Source organism: Mytilus trossulus, chromosome 8 (assembly GCF_036588685.1).
Source record: "Mytilus trossulus isolate FHL-02 chromosome 8, PNRI_Mtr1.1.1.hap1, whole genome shotgun sequence".
NCBI classification, from domain to species: domain Eukaryota; kingdom Metazoa; phylum Mollusca; class Bivalvia; order Mytilida; family Mytilidae; genus Mytilus; species Mytilus trossulus.
The window spans coordinates 24,773,264-24,790,301 of NC_086380.1; the positions used below are offsets into that span (position 1 = coordinate 24,773,264).

The following is a 17,038-nucleotide window of genomic DNA, read 5'->3' on the forward strand; positions in this document are numbered from 1 at the left end:
AGCACGTGATGTTGGGGTTAAAAAGGGAAGACCGCAACTTCCCAACATCACATATCACACTTAAATGTAGATAGCTGTTTGGAATAAATAATTGAAACATCATTGTATTTTATTCACCAGGTATGTAAATTATTAAAGTATAAACTATTTCAAATTGTATTTTAAAAGTAAGAATTTAGCTTCTGATTTAATAACTTAGTTTCGTATTTAAAACTTAACTTAAATTTATAAAAGATTTTCATTAACAGAAATAAGTTAAAACAAAGTTTACTATTTAGATCACAGATCACAGATCACATATCACACTTAAATGTAGATAGCTGTTTGGAATAAATAATTGAAACATCATTGTATTTTATTCACCAGCGCCAGGCCTCGAAAGGAGAAAGTGTCCGAGATGAGGGACACGACAGCAGAAGGTATAACCTAGACCAGACTGAGCTAGAGTATTCACCAGATTCTCCGAAAGAAGCTAGAATCCCCGTATAGATAAAAGAGAGACACAGTAGTCCCCAGTGAAAGATGTCAGTCCCCCGACATTTAAGTGTAACTAACGTTTTGGAGGGAAAGGGGAGACAACCCGACAGAGCAGCGATTCTTCCCCCTTTTCCCGCATTACAATACTATTATTGCTCCTTTGTTAACCATGTTCTAATGTAAACATGTAAATATGTTCATACTTTTATAGTTTGTTAAACAAATGTTGTACTAACATACCCCATGTGGGGGCTTTAGTGAAATAAAATGTCTTATGTCTTATGTCTTATGTCTACATGGAATTTTACTATTTTGTATTTTAGCCGGAATAAACTCACGGTGACCCTATCTTTTCTTTTGAAATTCTCAAAGCATTGTCTGAAAGCCATCTTTTCCTTAAGTATTTAATAATTCTATCATTTTGTTTAGTTTCTAACCACAAAATGGTGTTTTTTCCTGTATAATCCTTACACAATTTGTCATTTTGTCACGTCCTGTAGCTTGAGAAAATGCGCGGTGACCTATCATTTTTATTATATATTTCAACATATATCAATAGATACTACGTTTTGGCAAAGTATGAACAAATTCTATCATTTTTATTTTAGACTCCCATACCACCTTGAATATTTTTATTTAACATCTTCATATTTTTATCTGCGAAATCATAACTTCGCTAGCCGTTAAGACGGAACGATATTCCATACCGCAGATACCATTTAATGATAGACTTTGTAAATTGTGTAGTACGAACTGTGTGGAAAACGAAATACATGTTTTAATGGTCTGCCCTTTATTACAGACTTCCGATATGAACTTTTTTCAAAAATCACGTGAATATATTGACTTTGAAAGAATGAACACAGAGAAAAGATGTATTGCTCATATGAACTGTAAATACATACAAAAGTTTTTAGCTCGTACATTAAATAATTTTTTTTATTAGAAGAAAAAAGTTTTTATGAGATTATGATTAACAAACAATAAATATCTTCAGTATTATGTTTGTCTCTCTTTGTGCATATTTGTATCTTACATAAAGGTTACTGTGATGTATTTCAAATAAAATCCCAAGTTTATATACCTTTATTTTCGTTTGAAAAGGTCATTTCAATTGACAATTTTAATTATAATATCTATCATCAGAATATTAGCATTTAAAAAAAGATTTTATTCGTTAATTTTTTTACTTATATCAAATGTGGATATTATTTTAATTTCATCAAAGATTTACTAAACAAATTCTGGATTTCATTGATTAAGATGTGTGTCTAACTATACATATCCTTGTTGTAACTTATTCATAATTATATATATTTTAATTAATCTTATTGTAAATTGAGTGTCTCGTAATTCTTAGGTCAAGTATTCTCATCACTTCGCATCCGTCGTCTATTATAGGGCAAGCGCATGCTGATTTGTCACATACATATGTTTTAATAACATATTTGTCCAATTTCTGTATTGTACCTTCGATATTCGTTCACTTAGATACATGAAATTAACTGAAACTCGAAAATCAATACATTTTATAAAAAATCAACATGCGCTTGCCCTGCATTACATGTAATAGTATTCGTCCATACCAATTTTAAGCAAATTAAGTCGTCTTGCAGGCCTCTAGATTTTTTTGAAAATTTATTGTTCACCCCAAGAACCGGTTTGGCCACAACATTACACAGTAATGATTCTACTTCGTCAAAATTATCTCCCCATTACGCCAGTTCATTTTCATAATCGCAGAAATGGAAGCCATTGTAGGGATGACGCGCTACCAATTTTGCTCGTGGAAACCGATAAATTTATCCACATTGCACCATTACGATCCTTATATGTCAGTTGTATTTTAAAAGACAAATGTATCAACTAGCTAATGAGCATCAGTAAATAATCTTGTCTGCATTGATTTAACTTAAAACTATTGTCTGATCGGTTGTCAGGTGGAATTTTTGAATATTCATAAACATTAAAAAAATTCTAATTAAATATTTCGTGGAAGGGCAGACTAGATTTTTTAAGTGTATGAAGACTATAAACCCTAGTTACCACACACAAAAAAATAGAATTTTTCGAAGATATGCATTTTCATCATCCAACTTGAAAGACTGTCGTCAAGTACTTTCAGTAAAAAAATAGCTATTCGAACACACCTTCTCTATTTTTGTGACTCATTAGATAGGTATTTCACTTGACCCATATATTTCATCTTTTAGTACTGTGATGTTTTTGTGTTATAAAGTCAACCTGTAGCTTTAATATATAAAAATGATAGAATCTGAAGCGAGACGATGTATGAACTATTCTTACTTTGTACGATATCAAGACAAAATACTCAACTCAAACACGCCCTAACTTAAAAAGGTGCACTCGATTTTCTCTTTTCGGTACAATTGTTACCCATTTTTTGGAATTTTTTCTTCAGTCACATAATGGAAGGGCAGACACGAAAATTACTGAACTTATAGAGTGATATGTTTTCCGTCCGTGGTAATTTTTTCCAAAAAATCGGAGGTTATGCATTTTCTTCATCCAACTTGTAAGATACCCATGTCGTCGACCTGCTATCTAATTGTTCTGCTTAACTATGTACTAGATAAATTGAAAACCTATGCAAATGGTGTTTTTAGAATAAAACACCTCGTAATTGAGAAGAAAATTGCAATTTTGTTTGTTTTTATTATCTTTTAAAAATTTTGTCACTATAGTAAACAATACGGTAAACATTTATCGCCTTCTCTAACAAAGAGCTTCGATTCTTTTGTTCTATTTCAACCTGGTTTCCGACTGTACAATTTCAAGTTTATTTACAATTTATACAGTGTGTATATGTAAAGTATGTTTAAATGAACATATGTTCTCATAGTTTATGACTTTATTCCTTATAGGTTGAAAAATACAGGCAAAGTTTAGATGTTTATGAAGTGTCCTCTATTTTGACTTTAGTGGATCCTTAAGCACACATACTGCTAGTGATCAACCTTTGATTAATAAACTAAAATACATATACTAATAAATTTTAAAGATAATATATATATTTTTTACAATTTCGTTTGTCCGTTTTCTCCCGACAAATGTATTCAGTTTTTTCCCCGCAGTTTTAATAACGTTATATATATTTTCTGAGACTACTATAACAGTGTGTGTATTAAAGTAGTCTCAGATATTTTATAGAATAGCTTAAAAGATGATACATATATTTAATTCGTGTCAAACCATTTCTTGGAATTTGTGAAGCTTTTTATGATAAATGGAGTATATTAATTTTCGATTGACCTATTGATATCCATAATTTGTTTTATAAACCAATTGAAATACCAAACGCATGACGAAAAAACGGTCGCCGAAAAAACATATCCATAGTCAAACTGTTTGTACACACGTGCGTGATTAGCGGTCCATGGTTGAATGATCATGAATTTCAATCGATTACACAGATTGCAATCAATATTGAACGTGGCACGTGTCGATAAAACATTAAATTTTGTAATTCTTAAAGACGTAATTAATATAAAATGTTGAATTATTTATTTTGAAATAGTTTATTTCTATATTTCATTCCTTAGTGCCAACTATATCATATCGTCTGGTTCCTTGTACTTGCATCATTTTTTATTAAAGTTTTCATCAGAATCTTTCGACAATTTCGATCACACAGATGAAGCTTTAAAAAGTTGAAAAATATTTTCACGAGTCAAACAGTTAACCTGCTTTCTTTATCATATTTAAGCATGCGAGAATGTATTCTTAAAAAATCTAAGAGACACAGAAAACGTAATACTATTATAGTATACGAAATCATTCAATATGAAATTAAACGAGAGACACGAATATATTTTAATTAAAAAAAAGACAATTCCCGCCTTTTTATTGAACATCAATCTGTGTATGAATCTGGATTCATTCTAAATTTGTTATCCCTTGTCAACAACTGATTTCATTTCGTTCAACAATCGAAGATAAACATTATCTATTCTTGATAAATTTAAATATACTGTCATTCTACTGACTCTTTAAAACCAAGGAGATTATATGAACCTCCTTGTTCCAACTTTATAATTTCAAATATCGATTTAATCGGGATAATGAATGTGCAATGATATAGTTGGTACTATTGAAGAGCAACTTTGTTACTTCAATAGTAGTGAGTGGGTCATGATTTTCTGGTCTGTGTGTCGGTTCGTCTGTCCCGCTTCAGGTTAAAGTTATTGGTCAAGGTAGTGTTTGATGAAGTTGAAGTCCAATCAATTTGTAACTTTGTACACATGTTCCCTTTGATATGTGAAGTTTTCACGGTTCACTTAACGTAGAGAATGATAGTGCTAAGTTCAGGTTAAAGTTGTGGTTAAAGTTTTTGGTCAAGGTAGTTTTTTTATGAAGTTGAAATCCAATCAACCTGAACATAGCAAATGATAGTGTGATTGGGACATTCTTGTGTTTGTCTGATTTAGATTTCTGTATAAAGATTTTAATGCTATTTATCAAATTATTTTTCTAAATTTATCACTATAAGTTATGGGAAATCTATTTGAAATATTATTGTTCACCGCCGGACACAATTGTTTCGTGCATAGAATTGGGGATCAAAATATATCTTTTTATTTAGAACGAAAACAAAACCCCATCCCGTTCGTTTTGAAGTTAAATATTCGTTCCCTTATTATTTGATTCATGGTTTAATTGTTGTTGATCAGGATGTTCCATGAAAGTAACTAAGGTAAAGGTAAATTCTAAACTAGAGATCCTTGTTAAAAATTAAATCTTTATTTTTTTATAATATTTGATTTTCCGACGGATATGGTGGACAAATAAAGTAAATATCTAAATTAAGCTTAGTATTGGCCTTTTACTATCTCTAACTCTGCGATGTGTGTATTATTCTCACGTTTGGGGTGACTGTCATTTCGAATTGAAAATAGATCGTCGTGAAACTGAATAATTTCAACTACCTCACGATATTTTATGCATTAATTTACATACTTGAACTTGTCTTAAGGATATATTTCTGGACAAATACGAATTCAGTATATTTTGTACAAACAGACAACAGACAACAAGTGATGAACACAATTGTGGTTTATATTGTTAAATTGTGTTTTAAAGCAAAATTTGATTGGTTGATTGTTGGTTGCTTAATGTCCAGTGGCTAGTATTTCATGCATGTTTAGGACAAGAAGGTGTCTTAGAAATATCATATATTTTGCTCTTAATTAACACATACGGTTCTGGTAACATTTAGAACATTGTAACTTAAGTCTTTGGAGTTATTCGTATACTTAAGCTTTTAAACAAATACACCTAAACTGTATTTGCTTCCACCCGTCCTATGTCAGATAACTGTTTCAGTGGTTGTCGTTTGCTCATGTATAGTTCATAAGTGATTCTCGTTTCCCTCATAGATTAGACAGTTGGTTTTCCTGTTTTAACGGTTGTTCACGTGTCATTTGAGGCTTTGTATAGCCAAGGCTCCGTAAATTAAACAAATTGTATTTGCTGAATTAAAGCAAAATGGATTAGACACAAGTAAATCATACTTATGAAGTCTTCTCCATAGTACAATATAAAGTTATAATAATAGTATAATATAATGGACATGCACATAAAACAAACAGTTTATACAATATAATACTAGCTTCATAGGTGAATAAAGAGGAAAGAGTAAAAAGAGGAAAAGAAAGTTTGAAAAGTCGTATAATTCTGTGGCGATGACTTGTGAATTGATGACAACGACGACGTTCCGTGTCAGTAATAATAACGCTCTGTCAAGTAAAAAGAAATCTGTTTGACCTTTTTATAAAATTTTGAACTTGTTTGAAAATTTGGATATTTTGTTCGTTCGAAAGTTCCAAGTGTCCGCATATTAATAGTTTTGTATATAAAACAAAAGTTTTCAGATAGCCATTTAAGGTTATAAAAAGGTTTTCTACATAATGTGTATTTTAGGCAAATGAAGAAGTAATGGTAGACATCCTCAATATCAGAACCACAATGGCAAGAAGGATCATGTATAATATTAGCTCTAAATAGGTCATTGTTTAAGAATGAAGCGGAACATCGCAATTGCGTTAAGATACTATTGAATTTCCTTGGGCCGTACAAATAAAACGTTTCAGTTTTACATAATAGACTATCGTTTTTTAATTCTTTCTTAATTTAGAAATAGAGTCGACACTGCGAATGTTTGGATCAAGTTTATTCCATTCACCAAGGACGTATAACTAACATATACGGCCTTGCATTCACGTATAGTAGAAGGAATAAACGATTCAGTAGTAAGGGAAAGTCTACAAAATGGAACAATAATATCATGACTATTTCGGAACGGGTAGTTGGTTGTACTTGGTACACAAGGAGGTACAAGATTACATAGATATTCTGGTACATGCGTTTTGTTCATTTTTTAAAACATCTGTAATTTTCTTCTTCTTTTTCTTCTTCTTTCAAAAAGAGATTCCCAGGCAACCTCAGAATATAACGTTTCAGGTTTTGTAAATATTAGTAGACCTGTTACTATTCTTGCGGCCTCTAATTGCAAATTTTCTAATTTCCAAGGCTCCGTGTTGAAGGCTGTTCTTTGACCTTGTCAATTTTTAAATAAAATATGTTTAAACTAAACGGAGCTTTGACTATCAAAAGCCTCAAATGTTGAAGGCTGTTCTTGGACCTATTAAATTTTTAATAGTCTTCAAATTTTATCAAAATTCCGCGTAAGGGACCACAACTTGAAATTGAAATAGGTTTATATAAAAAAAAATTCAAAGAGAACAGAGGGTGTGTAAAGTTTTAAAATTTTTGATGGATAGAAACATTTTTTCTCCATTGCCAAATCAATTGTAATATTAGCACTCATACCACTGAATATATTAATATCTATTTTAGCATAGAATATCTCAGTTTGTTATTGTTGACATTTCTATTACATTTTCTTGATAAAACTTTTTAATACATGCATAAACATTTTAACAAGCTGACCATATTCTAATTTAAGAGTTGGCGCCCATCAAAGCTATGCACACGAAAATATTTATCGGAAGAGAAATAAAACATAAGCAAAATGATTTGACGTCCTTTTAATCTCTGAAATTATCAGCAATACTTATTGTTTTAAAAGTTTTAGTTACGAATGATATTCCAGCCTAACGTGTTGATGTGTCTGCTGTCAGAGCTGCACATAGCAGAGGTTAACAATACTGTCTTTAGAACATCTAGTTTTTAGTTCCATAAAATTTCAGTTATTATCAAATTTTGTTAAAGAATTTATTTAAGGAATGACTGTAATATTTTTTCTGTCTATGAAGAAATAACATAAAAAATTTGGTGCACACTGAATAACGCGCGTAGCTATGGTCTCATAAGAAAATAACGTCAGCCAATCAGAAGACGCGTTACATCCAAAATTGAATTATTGTTGAAAGTTAATGTAAATGTTCAGTTGCAAATACTACATGCATATTGAGGACACAATCGAAGAAGTATGGTTACTGGCAAATATATTCAGGCATCTCCACAATAAAATTACTTCACGGAAATCAAGCTATACTTAATAAAAATTAAAAACACTTATGTACGATTTTCAAAGTTGTTTAAGTAATTGTAGTGTATTGGATATACTCGTTGGACGCATGTTTCTATCTTGTCATTACTTTCAATGAAAAGCTGATGGTATTCTTAGCCCCAACACCATGTGTTGTTTTAAAATTGCTTCTGATTTTATTCACAGTTTTTGTTTAGATGGTGTCAGAGTCATGTCTCGGTAAAATAACAAGTCGGTTGAGTACTGGAACCCTGATGAGTTCAAAATGACAAGTCCTCTATGCAAAAAGAAAATTCCGCACATAGAGGCGGGCCTCTTTTGGTCACTAAACAATAATGTATAATAGTTCAGTGAAATGATTGCTACACTAAACACTAGAATGCACTTTTGAACTTAAATTGAAAAAAAAGTACATGAGATTACCAAAGGATTAGGTTTCTGCTTTGAGACAGGCGATGATTGATACTCATGACTTTTGATATCTCAACCGGCCCAATTTACTTAGCAAATGAGGAATAAGCAATCACAATGCATAAAACAAGAGAAAACTCGATTTAAAAGAAGCCAGAGTCAGATGTAGAAAAAGGTAACAGAAGAAACTACGCAAATGGCAATAATAAACATAAAATAACAAACGGACCAGTAGCAGTAACTCAATGCAAGCTCCATGTTTGAATTTCAATTATCGGGAATTTGTGTCATTGGTAGAAAAATTAACAATTCTTGAACAATAATATCTGGGAATATTTGGTCTGCTCCAATAAAATATTATTTTCTTACTTACTACAAAAACATATAAAACTGTTCTTTGGTTTTGTTCACAAATAGATTTTTCTGTAAAAAGATATTACATTCTCCCATAGGATATTTGTTTTTTCCTATAGGATATTTATTTCTCCTAAAGAATATCTCTTTCTCCCATAGGATTTTTAATCTCCCTTAGGATTTATTTATTACCCTTAGGATTCTTTTTTTTATCCCACAGGATCTTTTTTCTGTAATGAAATCCCTTAGGATATTTATTATTCCTATTGGATATTTTTAATCCCATGTGATTATTTTATTAGACTAATATCCTGTAGGATAAAAAATACCCTATAGGAAATGCTTTTATTTTTCCTAAGGGATTTTTTAATCCTAAGGGAGAAACTATATACTATAGGATATTTTTATTCTCCTAAGGCATTATAATTCTCTTAGGATTTAAATATCCTGTAGGATATAAAAAATATCCTATGGGATGATGACGTTATCCTGTAAGATTTCTCAAAATCCTGTAGGATTTTTAAAAATCCTATGGGAGAAAAAAATATCCTACAGGATTTTGACACTGTTTTCACTCCAGTTGCCGAACCGGGCTAGCCACACCAATTGTTTTTGTGTATTGTGTTATCTATACCCTGAGGTACATTATTGTCAAATTTGATGATTCTACGACAAAAAAAAGTGTGGTTCCAATTTGCACTTATGAGAAGTGCAAATTAATCCAAGAACATGTTCAAAGTAGATAATGGTGTATTGACCAAAGTCAAAATCATGAAAAGGAAAGGGAGTTGGCGACGTTAGGAAAATATCAGATATCATAATAGTGATTGATTTAAATGACTAGAAACACATACGAAGCCCCTTTGTTTCAAAACTCATACTTCAATGTACTTAGTTCGGGGATCAATGAAAAAAATATGTCTAGAGATAAAAATGTTAAACAGGATTTTCTATAAAAAAAAATAAGTGCATTAAATATTCATTAAAGAATTGTATTTTGTATCAACAATCAACTTGGTAAACACCTACCGAGAATTCGCCTTTTTTCTATTGTATTCAGTTTTTAAGTTTACAAATACATTATTTTATGTTTCGTTTATATAGTATTCTTAACCTTAGTAAATACGTGAAACACCCATGTATTGTTAATGTCAGTAAATTGATAATATCTTAACAGTTATAACAAACAAAAAATCAATATTGAAGGTATGAACTGTGTATTTAAAGATAGCTGTGTTAAACTGTCGACGATTTATTTCATGTTTGGAGTTTATTTAGATTTTATGATTTCGTTGACACTGAAAGAAAAATAAAACAATATAAGCGGTGTGTTGTATATTTTTAAGCCTTTTGGAATGTCGTTTGATACAAGAATAAATTGTGTAAGTTTACTTCTATACTATTAAACGAGAAGACCTCATTTTGGGTGTCGCTTCTCTTCTTTCCACAATAAATTAATCATCATGCCTCTGTGTCCTATGGGTACAGTGCATAATTGCATTTGTCATCCATTCATATGATTATTCAGATTGAGTTATTTTGGGTGAAAAATGAAAAAAAGACGTCCGGATATGTTTCCGTCATTGGGCGAAATTTTAAGTAAGATTATACTTCCGGTTTGCGTTGCACAAGGATAATAGTTACGCTGAACGGTGTCCACTGGTCACCTGAACAGAAACGGTTAAAATTGAGTCTATACGCGACAAAAAATAGTACATGATTTCCGGTTTAAAGTGAAAGTACGTTACTAAGGGGATACAAAATTTATAATTGATGCTATGTAATACGGATATTAGCTTAATGCAAAGTTACGGAATTACCATATTTCAAAGGATACTGTTGAGAGACTTACATAAAGTAAAGAAAATACACAAATAATCAATTATCATAATGATTCACTCAAACGAAACAATTAAAAATGAATAGAAGAGTCACCCTTTACTCTATTAATACCTTAAAGCGAGTGACATGGCTTATTTTTTAGGAAAAAAAATAACCTAATGGCCTATATTGCACTCTCATGACATATAACTAAAAAGATGGTATGCCTCGCACTCAGGCTACTTTAAACTGCCATTGGTTACCTCTGGTCACCCTACACAGAAACTAATTGTGCTTACAGTTACACTGGTCATTTGATACAAATACATAGTTACTTTATTAACCTTACTCCCTTTGCAGATAAATTTATAGTGGTTCTTCCAATTACCTGACACAAATATAGATATTGAATGCCCCCCTACACAGATATTGAATTTCGTTACATCTTGTCACCTTTTACCTAATTAATTGTGGTGACCACCTCTGGTCACCCTACACATATATTGAATTTGGTAACCTCTGGTCACCCTTCACTTATATTGAATTTACCTACAAATTATCAGATACTGAATTTGGTAACCATTGGTCAACCTCGCCACCCTAAACATATATTGAATTTTGTTACATCCTGTCACGTTTTAGATAATTATATGTGGTGACTTCTGGTCACCCTACACATATATTGAATTTGGTTAACTGTGGTCACCCAACACATGTATTGAATTCGCTTAAAAATTATAAGATATTGAATTTGGTTACCTCTGGTCACCCCGGCAACCTTTCACAGATATTAAATTTCGTTACATCTTGTCACCTTTTTTATTATTAATTGTGATGACCTCTGGTCACCCCACACATATATTGAATTTGGTAACCTCTGATCATCCTTTACATATACTGAATTTACCTACAAATAATTAGATACTGAATTGATAACCACTGGTCACCCTTCACATATATTGAATTTATCGACAAATTATAAGATAAAATTTAGATGGGAAATGAGGAATGTGTCAAAGAGACAACAACCCGACCACATAAAAAAACAAAAGGAGAAGGTCACCAACAGGTCTTCAATGTAGCGAGAAATTCCCGCACCCGGAGGCGTCCTTCAGCTGGCTCCTAAACAAATATATACTATTTCAGTGATAATGAACGCCCTACTAAATTTCCAAATTGTACACAAGGAACTAAAATTAAAATAATACAAGACTAACAAAGGCCAGAGGCTCCTGACTTGGGACAGGCGCAAAAATGCGGCGGGGTTAAACATGTTTGTGAGATCTCAACCCTCCCCCTATACCTCTAACCAATGTAGAAAAGTAAACGCATAACAATACGCACATTAAAATTCAGTTCAAGAGAAGTCCGAGTCAAATGTCAGAAGATGTAACCAAAGAAAATAAACAAAATGACAATAATTCATAAATAACAACAGACTTCTAGCAGTTAACTGACATGCCAGCTCCAGACTTCAATTAAACTGACTGAAAGATTATGATGTCATCATATGAACATCAGGCACAATCCTTCCCGTTAGGGGTTTAGTATCATACCATCATAACATGTATGATACTGAATTTATTAACCACTGGCCAACCTTGCCACCCTAAACAGATATTGAATTTTGTTTCATCCTGTCACGTTCTACATAATGAACTCTGGTGACATATATTGAATATGGAAACCTCTGGTCACCCTACACAGATTTTTGAATAAGTTATAAACTTGCCATCCTTCACAGATAATGATCACGGTTATAGAAATCTAGACACCTTTCACATACTAAAGTACTTTTAATTGAGTTACTTTCGGTAAAAAAAACCCATATAAACTGGCTTTTCTACCGTGTGTCACCCTAAATAGGTCTTGATTTTGGTAATCTCTGGTCCCCCTACTAAGACAAAAACAATAAAAACCAAGGAGTAAACAGATATACCAGAAGACATTTACAACATTAAAAAAGTAAGGAACAGCAGGAATCTTCTTAAGCATGTGAATGATGTTATATGCCTTGAACGCTCCCATCGTGTGATTTCTTTCGTAAGTCCCGTAATAACGAAAGTGTACTGATGACTGTGGAGTTTTTATATAATTAATTATACATGTTTTACTAAAATATTAAATTTGGTGACCTTTGGTCACCTTATACATATATGAATTTTAAATACCTCAAGTGACCATACACATATATTGAATGGGGTTACAGTACCTCTGGTCACCCTTCACATATTTTGAATGTGATAACCTCTTTTCATACACAAATATAAAATTTGGTTACCTCTAGTCACCGTGCATCAATATTGAATTTGGTTACGTATATTTAGCCTACTTATATTTAATTTTGTAAACTTCGGTCACCCAACTCATATATTGAACGTTGTAACCTCTGATCAACCTTCACACACATTGGAAAAGGTAACCTCTGATAAACCATTACAGATATCGAATGTGATTACCTCTGGTCATTCTTTATATATATTGAGTATGGTCACCCTACAAAGATATTGAATATGGTGACCTCTGGTCACCCAACCAACATTTTGAATATGGTTACCTCTGGTCAATCTACACAGATATTGAATGAGGTTACCTCTGGTCACCTTACAAAGATATTGCATATGTTTATCTTTGGTCTCCTAAAAAGATATTGAATGTGGTTACCTCTGGTCACCCTACACATATATTGACAATGGTTACCGCTGGTCACCCTACACATATTTTGAAAATGGTTACCTCTTGTTACCCACACATATATTGGCTATGGTTACCTCTCGTCATCATTCAAAGATATTGAAAATGGTTACCTTTGGTCAACCTTCCATCAATGGGCTTATGTTACCCTTGATTACAATTTACCAAAAATGAATTTGTTTAGCATCGGTTATCTCGATTCACACTTTTTGCGCTACTTTTATAATAAATATATTTATCTAGTAACTTCTGGTCGCTGTACACATATATTTAATTATGTTGCCGTTGTCAACAAATATATATAGCAATTGGCCTTTTTGGAATGTTGTTACCTTGGATCACCATACACAGATAAAAAATAATTGCTTTAGACACCATGCATAAATATTGAATTTAGGTACCTTTATTTACCCTACTTAGATGTTTAATTTGGTAATCTCTGGTCCCACTACCAAGATGTTGAATGAGGTTAGCTATTGTCACCCTACAAAGATATTGAATATTGTTACCTCTGGTCACCCTACACATATATTGACTATGGTGTCCTCTGGCCACCCTACCAAAATTGTGAATATGGTTACCTCTGGTCACCCTACACAGATATTGAATAAGGTTATCTATGGTCACCTTACACAGATATTGAATAAGGCTACCTCGTGTCACCTTACAAAGATATTGAATATGATTACCTCTGGTCACCCTAAACAGATATTGACTATGGTTACCTCTGGTCGCCCTACATATATTTTAAACATGGTAACCTCTGGTCACCCACACAGAAATTGGCTTTGGTTACCTCTGGTCATCCTACACATATATTGAAAATGGTTACTTTTGTTCACCCTACAACAAATTGGCTTATGTTACTTATGGTTACAATTCATAAATAATGAAATCTTTGGTCAACTAAAAAGATATTGAATGTGGTTACCTCTGGTCACCCTACACAGATATTAGCTATGTTTGTGTGTTTCCCTCCGGTCCCCTTACACAGATTTCGAATTTGGTAACCCTTTCATATTATTGAATGAGATTACCTCCGGGCATCGTATACATATATTAATTTAAGTTACCTCTGGTCACCCTTTACAGATTTGGAATGGGGTTACCTTTGGTCAACATACACAGATATTAATTTTAGTAACCTCCGGTCACCGTTTAAAAATATTTGCTTTGGTAACCTCTGCTCACAATGCATGATTAATCAACCTTTATTGGAATATAATGATCATGGTATTTGGAAAATGTATGTTTTATATATTTCATGTTAATCTAGTTGTTTGCATTTTCTATTGTGTATTTTATTCTAAACTCTTAGTATGTAATAAAGATGCCAAGAAGACGATTGCCTTTGTAGCCATTATAGATCCAATGTTCGTAAAATCTGAACAATTGAATTCCCCTCAAACACTTACTTAGTTTTTTCAATGTCACCCTTTTTTGGGGCAGATATCACTTTCATTTTTCGGCATACAGCCTTTTTGGTTGATTCTTTATCGACAAGAGTCTCGGTTAAAGTATTTAACATGTTTAACTTGATAGTCAACTTCACCTGAAAATGAAGTGAAATACAGTTGTGGTCTTTTCTTGCAGTCAAGCTAAAACAATACATGTCATAAGACATATTAAGCATCGTTATGAATATTCTTACAACTTAAAAAAAATGTTTTACAGATTGGCAAAGCGACATGTATATGATTCACAGTAGACATATGATTTCTAATGATACAGTAATATACCAAGGGATCCTAAAATCAAGCATGAAAAATATTATGGGCACCGCATAATGAGCTGGATTTGCTAACCATTCTAAGTAACATGAGACCACCCTGGTTTTTGGTGGGGTTTATGTTCCTCAGTTTAATTTTTCTATTTTGAATTATAATGATTGCAATTTGAATTTCAATCTTTTTTTTCTTTTTTTTTTTGCCCAGCTTTGTCAGTTTGTTCTCCAAATTTCAGTTTGATTGTTCCTTTCGACCCATTCACCATTCCTTACCTACTACTCTATAAATGATTTTTGTAAAAACCACGAGATCACCAATTTATGTATTTTAAACAACTTACACTGTTTTCTTTGAGAATCAAGTGTATTCACTAATATACAATAAAGTTTAGTCTTGCTGAACCAGTAATGTATATCAAACCTGTTCTTGTTCTTTTTTCCTGCTCTTCGATTGTCTTACATTTCCTACAAATGATAAAAAAAAAAACATTACCTGACTTATGTTTTTATGACCAGAGGTAACCAAATCTTAAATCAGCATAACGTGACCAGAGGTAACCAAATCCAATATTTACATAATGTGGTCAGAGGTCACCAAATCTAATAACATAAGGTAACCAGATGTCACCAAATCCAATATATGAATTTGGTGACCAGAAGTTACCCCATTCTGGCATGTTAAGGCCACCACCGGTTAACAAATCCCATTTCTGATTTAGATGTAATCAAATTAAATATTTATGTAAGGTAATCAAGAAACAAACAATGATTTGTTATATCAAGCCTAAGTGGCCATTTTACCAGAAACGATTGCAAGATTTAAGTTCAAAAAGAATTATATTTGCAGCATTATATAAGCATAGTGCATTTTCCCATCATATTAAAGGTTTGTCACCATGAATTAAATGCATGCATACCGCTCTCATCTACATTTTCTGAGGACTTCTGAAAAAAGAAGATAAATATATGATAAATGTATAAGTAAATTCAGTTTTATTTATCCGAAAGTATCTTATGAGGATCAGTATTATTTTACTTAATTATCAACTGTCAATGATCTTGACAATGTTTGCAAGGTCAAGGATTTTTCTAAGATTTGTTTGCAGATGATCATGAAAGATAATGTTCATTGTGTAAAGTTTTTAAGGCATATCAAACTTAATGTAATAATATTATATATTCTTGTTGAACCCAAAATGTCTATTAAACCTGTTCTTCTTCTTTTTTTCTCTTTCTTTGATTGTCTCAAACTTTCTACAAATGATATAAAAAAACATCAACTGGTTGTATGTAAATGTAAATTACCAGAGATAACCAACTCTGAAATCTGCATAAGGTGACCAGAGGTAACCCTAATCCAATATTAACATAAGGTGACCAGAGGTAACCTTCATCCAATATTAACATAAGGTGACCAGAGGTTACCTAATCCAATATTAACATAAGGTGACCAGAGGTTAACAAATCTAACATTAACATAAGGTGACTAGACGTAACCAAATTCAATTATAACATTAGGTGACCAGAGGTAACCAAATCTAATATAAGCATAAGGTAACCAGAGGTAACCAAATCCAATATAAACATAAGGTGACCAGAGGTAACCAAATTCAATATTAACATAAGGTGACAAGAGTTAACCAAATCCAATATAAACATAAGGTGACCAGAAAAAAACAAATTTAATATAAACATAAGATGACCAGAGGTAACCAATCCAATATAAATATTAGGTGACCAGAAATAACCAAATCTAATATAAACATAAGGTAACCTGAGGTAACCAATTCAATATAAACATAAGCTGAACAGAGATAACCAATTCCAATATAAACATAAGGTGACCAGAGATAACCAAATCCAATGTAAACATAAGGAGACCAGAGATAACCAAATCCAATATTAACATAAGGTGACCATAAGTCGTCACCAAATCTAATATTAACCTAAGGTGACCAGAGGGAACCAAATCTAATATTTACAAAAGGTGACCAGAGGTAACCAAATCCAATATAAACATAAGG

General features: G+C 32.1%; 1 long non-coding RNA gene across 1 annotated transcript; it reads right to left on the bottom strand.

Annotated features, from left to right (window-relative positions):
- Positions 1–13,966: 13,966 nt before the first annotated feature.
- LOC134681765 (uncharacterized) lies at positions 13,967–16,271 on the bottom strand. Its single transcript, XR_010100682.1, has 5 exons — positions 16,224–16,271; positions 15,932–15,959; positions 15,436–15,479; positions 14,704–14,840; positions 13,967–14,131 (listed from the first exon to the last, which is right to left on the bottom strand). It is a non-coding gene; the product is annotated as an uncharacterized LOC134681765 (long non-coding RNA).
- Between the last annotated feature and the right edge of the window lie 767 nt (positions 16,272–17,038).